Genomic DNA, 11,276 nt, shown 5'->3' on the forward strand with positions numbered 1-11,276 from the left:
TCCCCCCACCCACCCTACTCAGATTTTGCATTCTAGTGAAGGAAGGAAAGAGGTGACTGAGGGAGGAAGTGAAAAACAAAAGGAAGAGTGTGGATGTCAGATCACAGCAAAATGATAGTGCAATTTAAAAGCAGTAGCATTTGGAAGATAAAATAAGAGTGCTGTTGCTCTGAATGAAAAATTTGTCAACATTTTCGTTTATGAAATGTTTATAAATATTTCCTGTACATTTAAACTAACTTAGTAGTAACTGGTTCTTTTTAAAGCCAGGATTCATTTTTCAAATTATACATGAGCATTTTAGATGTTTACCCACTAACTAAATTGATAGCAGCCATTCAATCCAAGCAAAGAGAAAGTGTACAATAAAATTCTGCAATCATGCTGAATCATAGAAAACAGAGGTGGGAAAGACTGAGCAGGCCTCCATCCCCAGTTAGTCTGTTCCAGTGTTAAACACAAGAAGAGAGGGTGAGAGGTCGGGGGGGAGGGGGCAAAGGTGGCTCCACCCATTAGTTAGAGGAGCCTCAGGATTGCTCCAACTAATGCTCAGCTTTCTACCATAGGAAGCAGAGAATAGCCAGAGGGCAATACATTCCACCCACACCCTCTCCCTATTTCTGGCTCACCCTCTCTCGCCCACTGAAAAGTTCCCAGCCCACCCAACATTCCTCCTACACTAAGGACTGGCAGTGGATGGCAATGGACTACTCCAGCAGTTCTACACCAGAGAGGGAGCCAGAACAAAGACTCAGCCCATTAGATTCATCCTCTCCCAGTGCAGAATTGTTCGATAGATTTCTAGTGTTTCATCCAGTTTTGTTTTAAATGTCTCAAGCAACAGATGAGAGAACTGCTCACATTTTATTGGTTGCGTCAAGTTCAAAACAGAGGTGACACACTCACGAAAGAATCCTGTGGGGATGCTAGAGGATTCTACAGAAAAGGAAACAATAGATCGACATTTCTCTAGCATACAGGATCTTTCTGCAGGCTGGGTTCCAGTTAATTTATTCCATCAAAACCACAATATTTTGGATGTAAAGCTAATTCCAATAATTCCTTTTACCCTGGTGGAGAAAGATATTTTTTTTAAAGAAATGGAGGTCTGCTGTCATTCATGTTAATGGCAGCAAAGCCACATCTTTTAAAATTGTTATTCAGTTCATTGAAAACAGGCTGGCCCTCATCAGTAATTATGATTTAGTGAACAAAGCCTGTTCTCTAAAACAATAAGCTTTCTCACTTGGCACTCTCCTTTTTTCTCCAGGGAACCCTCTATCTCCCTGCCAAAGCTTTGTGGATTTGTTCTTTTCCTTACTTTAATCACTGAAATTAGAAACGGGAAAGACCTATTAAATTCTTTAATGCATTAGGTTCAGACTGGATCTAGAAAAAGCAAAGTAAACCTTGACTGTCTGTTGATATCTCAGGGGGGAAATTCCTAGTTAAAGACTATGGTCCTGATTCTTCTCTCACAGTGGTGTAACTCAGAAACAACTTGACAGAAGTCAATGGAGCCATACCAACATAAAAATGATGTAAGCAAAAGAAAAAGCCCTGTTTGAAAAACATTTTCATGCGCTGAAGAATATTGATCTCAGTTTCACATACCTTAGCACCAAACCTATATCAAGGAAATTATACTAGCCAATCTATGGATTCAACTGTATGATCCAAAGAGTTAGTACCCACATTGTCAACAAACTCATAAATCAGGATGCCTCAAAAACTGATGCAGGTACATTGGTAGATAAAAGAGCAGAGCTGAACCAGAGGTAACTCATTCTGATTCCCTTCCTACTCTATGTCTCATCACATAGGATGCTAAAGTTTTAAGGTCAGCCATGCTCCTTAGCCATTTCCTTCAACCCCTTCAGTCCCTTACCATGTTACCTGGAATTTCTCATGTATTTCTTGTTTTATAACTTGATGCTTTGCAGGAAATGAGGTGGCCAGATTCTACAGTTAGCATGGGAAGGAAAAGATGCCTCAAACACCAATATCGATAGAACACACAGTAATTTGCTGTCCAAATTGCTTTAAACCTTTTACTTGGAGTCCTTCGCTGAACATAGTGTTGAGGAAAGACACTTCTCTCTGTGCCGCCCCAAAGGGTTTTCAAACACCTATCAAAGACCAGCTGAAGCCAAAGCTATTACTATTTTTATACTTTCACTGCTCATAGTTTCCTGGTCTTCCATTTAGCTGTGTCTCTTTATTTGCCCTTGTCTGCTGTTTCTCCCACTAGCTCTATTTCACTCTCTCATTTTTTGATTCAGTTCCTTTCAGTCTCTCTTTCCAACTGCGCACCATTATTACCTCTCTATTTCAGTCTTCTCCCCAGCTGTGGAAAATTATCATCCTTTCTTCTGGTACTTGGCTTCCTACCCTTTGATCCCTGGCCTTCCTCATAAGCCACCTGACCCTTTCATACTTCATCCACCCACTTTTCACTCATTCATTTCCTCCCTTCCATTCTCCACTGCTTTCATCTTTTCTAATCTTTGTACACTGGCTCCCCAGTTACTCTTCTCTTCAACTAAAAATGTTGAATTTTTTCCCCACAGCCTGAGAAAAGACCAGAAGCCAAAAATGTAATCTTTGATCTTACTTTCTATTTCCAGTATGTATTCTATTAAAATAGCTTTTTCTCCAAAACCTACTGGCATAACACTTTTTGGGTATAGAGTAAAGATTTCAAGGAATTAAAAGCAAAAGCTATCTTACTTTAGATTCTTCTGAAGTGTGAATATTTCAAATTAGTTTGTGTCATGATAATTTTAGATCAAATGAAGCAAGATTGTATGTGAGTGCATGTATCTTAGAGTATCTGTGTATGTGTCTATATTGTACCACCCTTCGCAGCCCTTTGCCCTCTAGTCTATTTTCTTTAATGACAGAGTGATTAAAGTAGATCAATATTCTGGTGGTCATCTGTTGTGATGAGGATTGATATTACATGGTGAATCAACACATTGTAAAAATTGACAGGGAATGGGAAAGACAAGGGAACAAATATATCTGAAAGGTTCCCATGTCCCCAAATATGCTCATAGCCAAAAATGTGGGTTTGTGTGTGGAACTATGCAAATCACTGTGGAGATGTTGTGTTCTCCTAACAACCCTCCACACAGAAGGAGAGGCAAGTGAACTTATAATACTATTCTGTTTCTACTGGATTCTGCATTGGAGTGGAGAAAGACCTAACAACAGAACAGATCTTTCTTTAAAAGAAAGGAGGCAGATGGGGGACTCCCAGCTAGACCATCAAGTGCTGATGCTACAGCTCCTATTGGTGGGATGGCTTAGCACCCCATAAATTCCCTAGCCAGAGACTAGATCCTCCTGCTGCTCCCACTCCAGAATTCCCAACCCAATGAGTCCTGATTTCACCAGCCAGTTAAGAGGCAGGGGATTATGGCAGAGCTAAATTCACCAAGTCCAGTAGAGGAGAGGAGGGGAATTTTCCCTCTGCTTTTAGCAAAGGAGACGGAGCTTTGCTCCCATACACTCCCCCTTAGTTTAAACCATGCTTAGCTATTTCAACTTGCTGAGACAACGTGAAGATAAAAGCCTGTCTAAAGTTACTAGTTTAGTACTTTTAATTTGCTGGGCTGATCTCAAGGCACACATTTTTGTGAAGTCTCTGGGTCAGTACCTTGCACTTGCAGAGCAGAAGCAAAGGCCCAAGCCTTTTTAAGGTTACTGGTTTATGACCTCTAGCTTGACAGGCTTATGTGAAAACTTCCAGGAGGTAAATGGCTCACCACCTGTAGCTTTTGGGGTGTATTATCAAGGAAAAGGCCTCTCTGAGGTCAACGGAACAGCACCTCCAATTTGCTGGGCCGATGTAAAGTCTCAAGTCTCTTGGAAGTTACTACCTCATCAGCTTTTGCCTGCTGGACTGTGTCAAGCACAGTCTCTGATAGGCTGCTAGCTCTACAATTCCAGCTTGCTGAGCTGGTTTCTACACACAGACCTCTGTGATCTCCCTGGCGTAGAACCTCCAGCTGGCAGGTCTGAAGTCAAGGAATTGGCCTCAGAGAGGTTACTTACTCAGCAACAATTAAATCATATTAAAAAAAAGAAAAAGGAGTGGAAGCTCAAAGTTTTGTTGATTGTACATTAATGTATTTATTAATTACTAATTATTAATATGATTAGAGTAGCACCTAAGCCCCCAAATGGGTTTGACACCATGGTATGAAGTGACATTGCACCATCATAGACTGTAAGCTCTTTGGGGCAGGGACCATCTTTTTGTTCTGTGTTTGTACAGCACCTAACACAATGCGGTCCATGTTTGGGGCCAGGGCCAGCCCTAGACCAAATGGCAACCCTGGTGAGGAGCATCTTCGGAATAACTCCCGCCCTCATTTTGGTGTCCTCCCCCTTTCTTAACCCCCTCCCCACAGTACACTTTTGCAATAACACAAAACAACAAGATTCACAATATCTCAACTGGGATCTCACTTCACTTTATTCCTATATCTCACTGACTGACTGGTGACAACCTATCCCTTATATACCCACAAGGGTATAGCTGACAACATTCTAGGAGGTTTGAGGAAAATGTAGTTCTCAGAAAGCCTGGAAGGTTCTGCAAGATTATACAAAGGTTCAGAACAGTGGTTCCCAACCTTTTGGCTTGAGGGCCACAAATATACAACCCTGAAGGGCCACCAGCCCCCCTCCCCACCCGTCTGCAGCCAGAAGGAAGTTGTTCACCAAGGAGGATCTCCCATCCAGCCAGCTGCAGCAGGGAAACCATGCATTCCACCTAGGTTCCTAGGCAATGGCTCCCTTCTGCAGCCAGGGGGATGGGAGATCAGTGCTCCCCTCTGGCAGGGACCCAGTGCCTAGGGACCTAGGCAGAGCACTTTGTCATGCTCCCGGATACAGTGAGGGGGAGAGGAGTGCTGATCTCCTGTCCCCTTGTCTGCAGCAAGGAGCCTGAACCAGCAACATGCTCTGCCTGGATACTTAGGCAGTGGCTCCCTTCTGCAGCCAGCAGGAGGGGAGCCGCAAGCTACTCTGAAAGACCCCAGGGGCCGTGGATGGGGAACCATTGGTCCAGAACATCCTAGGAAGTTAGTGAAAAATGAATCCACATATGGAATACCTGAAACATTTTACTTCAAACGTTCTATTTTCCCTTTTGTCGCTAACAAAAACAGACACCCCCCCTCCCCCCCCGAGCCCGGCGCTCCCCACGCTCGGCACCCCAGCTGGTCGCCCGCCCCTAAATCCAGCCCTGTCTGGGGCTCCCAGGTGCTACCACAATACAGATGATAAATAACAACAATAAGCAATGTGTATGAGAGGACTTGGCAGGGGGAGATGGATGGGAGTCAGGGAATAAATGTTTCAGGAATGGCTCCTTGTTCCCAAGTGGGCCCGTAGTGTGTGCACAGCGGGTGGGGCTGTGCAGGGCAGTAGTGTCCTACCTGTTGTATCTGCCAGTCTGTCACACTGAGGAACTAGCCCTTGTCCCGCACAGCCTCAGACCACGCACCAGCTGCACCACGGCTCAGGCAAGCAACGCTGGGGCTTCAGTGGCCTCAGGCATGCTGCTCAGTGCCCCCACCCCCCCAACTGCCCTCCTAACTGCCACGGAACCTTCTGGCCCCTCTAAGCCCTCCTCAGCCAGAGGAAAAGAGCAGCACGCTGCTTTCTGCTGACCCATCGTCGCACAGCCCCATCCTCTGCAAAGGATGCTTCCTCCTCACATCGCCTTGATGATCACTAGGGGACCCCTGACCAGACAGCTGCCTCAGAGCACAGCTTGGGTCTGCGCTTTTGTGGTCATACAACTGTGATTCTTCCAAGCATGCCAATCCCTTCACGAGGCAGAACAGGACTTGCTTCACTTCTTGACAGCCTTGCGCCATCCTGGCCCATAGCCGTGGCTCTTGATTGCCTTAGCAAGTTCCCTGTTTCCTCTGGGCTCTCCAGTTGTGGTACTACACAATGACCCCAAAAGCTCAGGCCAATGCTTGAGGTCTATTGGGGACTATTCCGTGAATGTCCCCATGTGTCCTTAGCCTCCCAACCAAAAGATCTTCTTCTAAGTATAGAATAGAGTGGCAAATGCTCATGATTTTGGCCCTCTCTGGAGCCAGTCTTGCAATCATGCAGAAGCTGCATCTCTTGAAAATTTTACCCTGCAAGGGAACAAACGGGACCCCTCTGACTGGCTGCCTTCCCCACCTTCCCAGAATCCTGTGGGAAGAGCAGCTGATCAGGGCTGCTAGAGGGAGCAAGTGGAGCTCTCCCCTCTCTTCTCAGAAGCCAAGAGAAGATTTTGGGTGTGGGAAGAAGTAGAAAGGGCCTAGCAGCTCCCTCCTCCCCTCCCTGTGAGAAAGGGTCAGTCTGCTCTCTGCTCCTCCTTTTTTCCTCTCTGCAACACCACACCTGCGACGGGGGAGGGGAAAGTGAAGCTGCCAGAGGGGCAGAGGTTCACACATAAAGGACAGATATGGAGAGCTGATGTGGAGGGTTGAGGGTGCATAATTCATTTCTGAATGGGGGAACAGGGCAGATGAGGAGAAACTGGAAGCTCAGCACTATCAGGCTGCATTTTATACAAATCTTTTATCATTTGAATTCAGTTATGTCATCCAGCAAGAACTCACAACTGTCACATCCACTGGGGTTAAGCAAGGAGAGTTCAACAATCAAAAGACAGAACAAAACACACAGGATAAAACTGGTTTTTTAAAAAAAATCTCATGATTTTGAAGCCAGTCTCATGATATTTGAACTTCAAAGGAAGGAAACCACTGAATCTGTTCTCTGGGATTTCGTTATGATTTCTGATCCCTAGCCTGAACATCAAGAGGGCCCATAGCCAGCCAAAGAAAAATGCCTGTTCCGTTGCATGTCATCACATGTACACCGGATATGGAACTGTGTGGGGTAGTGATGTCCTGGGGCCTGTTTGCAGAATTCGAGGTTCTGATCTGTGAACCTTAAGGATGATTGTCGCAAGAAAATTTGTACCATCTCTCTAATTGGCTCCCCTGCCTTCTCCTCCAGTCAGTTTGAGAGCACCCTTGATGTAAACCTGTAGCATTCTGAGAAGCTGCTGTCCTTTTCCTCCTGCAGCTGCTCAGCAAGAACCTAGCTGGTTGCCAACTGCATCACAAGGAAGGGAAAGAGGGGTGGGAGAACAAAGTAAGTGACTGCTCTATTGCCTGTTCTTCTGCTGGGCTGTAGGAGACCCCAAGTTCTCTAGAGTATTTTAGATTGAGGGAAAGCAAGCCACTCAGCCTGGGTCGACAGACTTGGGTTAATGAGGCTCATGTTAGCTTTTAAAAAAAAAAAAAAAAAAAAAAAAAAAAAAAAAAGACAGCATTTTGAAGTTGCGGCTCAGGCTGGATTTCAGGCTTTGAAGCCCACTTCATTCCCTAGGCTTCAGAGCCTGAGCCACAACTTCAAAGCTGTGTCTACATACCTATTTTTAGAGTGCTACACGAGCCCAAGCCTGTTGACCCATGGAGGCTCTCTTTCACTCAGTCCAAACTGCTGTGTAGACATATGCCAAAACAGCAGGGTAGGAGGTTTACTGAGCCAAGGGGAACACCTAGGATGGCTCTCCTCCCACCCAAGGCAGCCCAGGAGAAGGGAAAAAGAGAAGAAGCTGAGAACCAGTAACCAGTTATGACTCTGTGCTGGATATGGTCCTGAAAGAACCACTTGTCAGCTAGGGATGGCCAGAGCAGAGTATGTTCCCAGTCATTCCCCTGGCTCCCCACAACATGCCCCTGTGGATTCTGCTAATTTTGCACCTTCAGGGAATGATAAAGTGAGCAGAAGATAGGAAATCTACCACAAATCAGTGATCGTAGCCCCATGAATTTACTGAAGTGATATGTTCAACCTTCAGTCTAAAAGAATAGATGCCACTCATGTTGGGGAACATACCTTGTACTCTGAACCCCTTTCCTACCCACACAGCCCATTATGGAGAGCCAGGAGGGGAGAGGTAACTCACAGTTTCATTCTGTTTTCCCTAGATTCTGGTTAGGAATGGAAAAGCCAGTATTGGGGTCTACCTTTTCACCTGGAGGGGATGGGAAACTAACAGGGGACAGATTTTCATGTGCAAGAAAGGAAGCAGATAAAGAAAAACCTGTTCAATTGGTCATTCCTATCAGATATTGCTGCTGCTCCCCTCTTGGTGCTCACTTCTTTATTCACAAGTGCACATGGTTAAAAGAGAGGTAGGATGTTGGCACTTAATGAGTGCAGACCTGGGCTTACCTGTAGTCCTCATTATGTTAATAAGGTGTGTACCTATAACTAGGTATTGAGCCCTTGTTCCTGATACAATTAATATGGTGGCCATATAGGTTCCCCTGCAGTCCCTGTCTTGCTCATCACTTCTTACCTTATGTTTATATTTACAATATTAAACACCTGTGCTGTGCAACATCAAGCCTTCATATTGCTCTATAAGCCAACCAAACATGCAACAGTTCAGTAAGATTATAGACCTGTGGCTCTCAATCCTTCCAGACTACTGTACCCCTTTCAGGAGTTTGAGTTGTCTTGCATATCCCCAAGTTTCACCTCACTTAAAAATTACTTGCTTACAAAATCAGACATAAAAGTACAAAAGTGTCACGGCACACTATTACTGAAAAATTGCTTACTTTCTAATTTTTACCATATAATTATAAATGAAATCAATTGGAATATAAATATTGTACTTACATTTCAGTATATAGTATATAGAGCAGTATAAACAAGTCATTGTCTGTATGAAATTTTAGTTTGTACTGACTTTGGTAGTGCTTTTTATGAAGCTGTTGTAAACAAGGCAAATATCTAGATGAGTTAATGTACCCTCTGGAAAACCTCTGCGTACCCCAGGAGTATGTGTACCTCTAATTGAGAAACACTGTTATAGACTATACTGTACAGTGAGCAATTATCACAGAGAACAAACAATAGGAACAAAGAGAATTAAACAAGATGAATAAAGCCACATAAATTATTTGGTCAAACAGAAATAAAATCAGAGTAACAGAATGCTGTCCAGAGATAAGTGTCCTTTGCTTTGCCAACAAACATCTTCAATTCACTGTTTTATTCTCCATAAATGTCTAGACTTCGTCTCTGCATTTCTGAGAAGCAGGAGAAAATTAACCTGTGCCCACTTCAATTGCATTTGTATCCTCTCAGCAGTGATATAAACGTATTACCTTGCATGATTGTTTGCCCAGTACTTACTGTTTATTATTATCATTTTTATGCAGATACAGATACTGTATAATGAGCTGTTTTAAAGGGGGGAAAAACACAAACCTAGCACAGACTGAATGAAACCTGCAGGTTCTTTCATGAAATCCTGCTTTACTGGGGCACACAACACATTTCTGAACCTGCTAAAACAAGCTCAGATAGCATAACCGCCTCTCTGCATGCAGCCTGAGTAGCACCATTTCTACACTGCAGAGAGCTCTCAATGGGTTCTGAGATGAGGCAAGAAGAGGATGGCAAAGGAATTGTAAATTATTTCCCAAGTCCCATGGGGAGTCCACACAAAAGATAAAATAGCCCAACCTGCATTTACTTTTATTCAGAGCCCCTCATGCCCTTCCATTTGAACCATGCTGCAGGAGCCTGAAGAGGGTACAGATCTCCCTCATGGACCACCAGGAGTCTCCTGTACCTCTCACTAGATCTACAAGGTTTGGAGGCTGAACTCTGTTTCATCTGTGAAAGATGGGAGGGGAAAGTGAAGTCCAGAAGGAATTCAGTGAGAGCCAAATTCTGCAGATTTGCCATTTTCCAGAGCTACTCCTATAGGTTTCCCCATGAGACAGTACAACCTGGACCCTAATAATTAAGGCCTACTACTCTCATCAGATTCAAGGACCAATTTCTCCATTGACAGCAGGATTATGAACTATGTATTTTTCCACTGGAAAAAAAGGAAAATCATTATTCCAAAGGGCTGATGCAAATGAATCCCAGTTGCCATTAGTAATCTGCAATATCCTGTATTTGAGAATGCAGAACCCACCAAGAAATCCCTCTGCAGTTATTCAGCTAGTTTAACACAAATCAATAGAATATTCTGGCTAGCTGTGATATTGGCATAATTTGACTTCCTCTTATTTGTGAAACAGGAGAATGTATTTGGGAAAGGAGGATTGCACTTATGTCATTTAACTCTTATATGCAGCATATTATGTCCCATATAGTCTCTGCCACTCAAGGAAATAGCATTGGGGTTTAAAACAGTGGCAGTGAGAGGAAGTAGGTTAGGAAGAGAAAGAAACTTCATTTTTATTAATAAAATAAACACTTATGTTTCCTTTGTAGTATAAAAGGCATAATAAGAAGCATTGCCAGCTTCCTTTCGTAGTAATCCAGAGCATTCTTTTGGACAAACTTCACTGAAACATTCAAGAAAGTACCTTTCTTATCACAGACCCCCACTGAATATTAAGGACGGTTACTGAAATGATAACATTCCAACTTCATCTCAATACTTAACAAGAAAAATATTATTTCATTTTCTTGGCATCATGCACAATTTCTGCATACACACATTACCAACCTATTCCCCTTCCCATAACAATACAGTGTCATTACTATCAGTAGCACTTTTGCTCAGACTCTTTTGGGGAATGGATCAGTTTAGACCTATATTTGTTCAGATAACTTATGCTATTTCACACTCACTTTTTATACTTTAAAAGGCTTCTTTCGTTTGGAGGTCACTGCCTAAAGCATCCAAAACAATTTTCAAAGGAGATATGCAGTCCAACATGGGAAATACTTAGCATCCTGGCTTGTTAACTTTTGGCTAAAATCAGGTATAACATCAGAGCCAAATTAAGGCAATTTGAGTCCCCAGATACCAACCACTTGTGGATCTCTACTATGACATTGTTGTTCCTTGGAGTGGCAATAGGTTTCAGTTGCAATGAATGGACAAATTCACAGACCTTGGAGCTATTGTTTTCAATTGTTTGCAGATTCAGATGGGCATCATTCACCCTTGAATCATGTTTTCAACTTTTTCTTTGCATCCATGAATGTTCAAAAAAATTTAATGAAAAATAAAAAATGAAAAATGAGATTATAATCTCATGTGACTTCAGGAGCTGGGGCCTTAGTCATCCTCACATACTGCACTGCATGCTAGGAGCCATCATGCCCACAGGCTGCTCTGGGATCCCTTATCCCTATAGGGTGTATTAGGAGTCATCGTCCCCATGGACCACACTTCCCTGGATAAGGGCAGCTATAATCTG

The sequence above is a fragment of the Emydura macquarii genome, unplaced genomic scaffold, assembly GCF_026122565.2.
Source record: "Emydura macquarii macquarii isolate MOO-44397 ecotype Brisbane River unplaced genomic scaffold, CSIRO-AGI_Emac_v2 contig_1253, whole genome shotgun sequence".
Taxonomy (NCBI): Eukaryota; Metazoa; Chordata; order Testudines; family Chelidae; genus Emydura; species Emydura macquarii.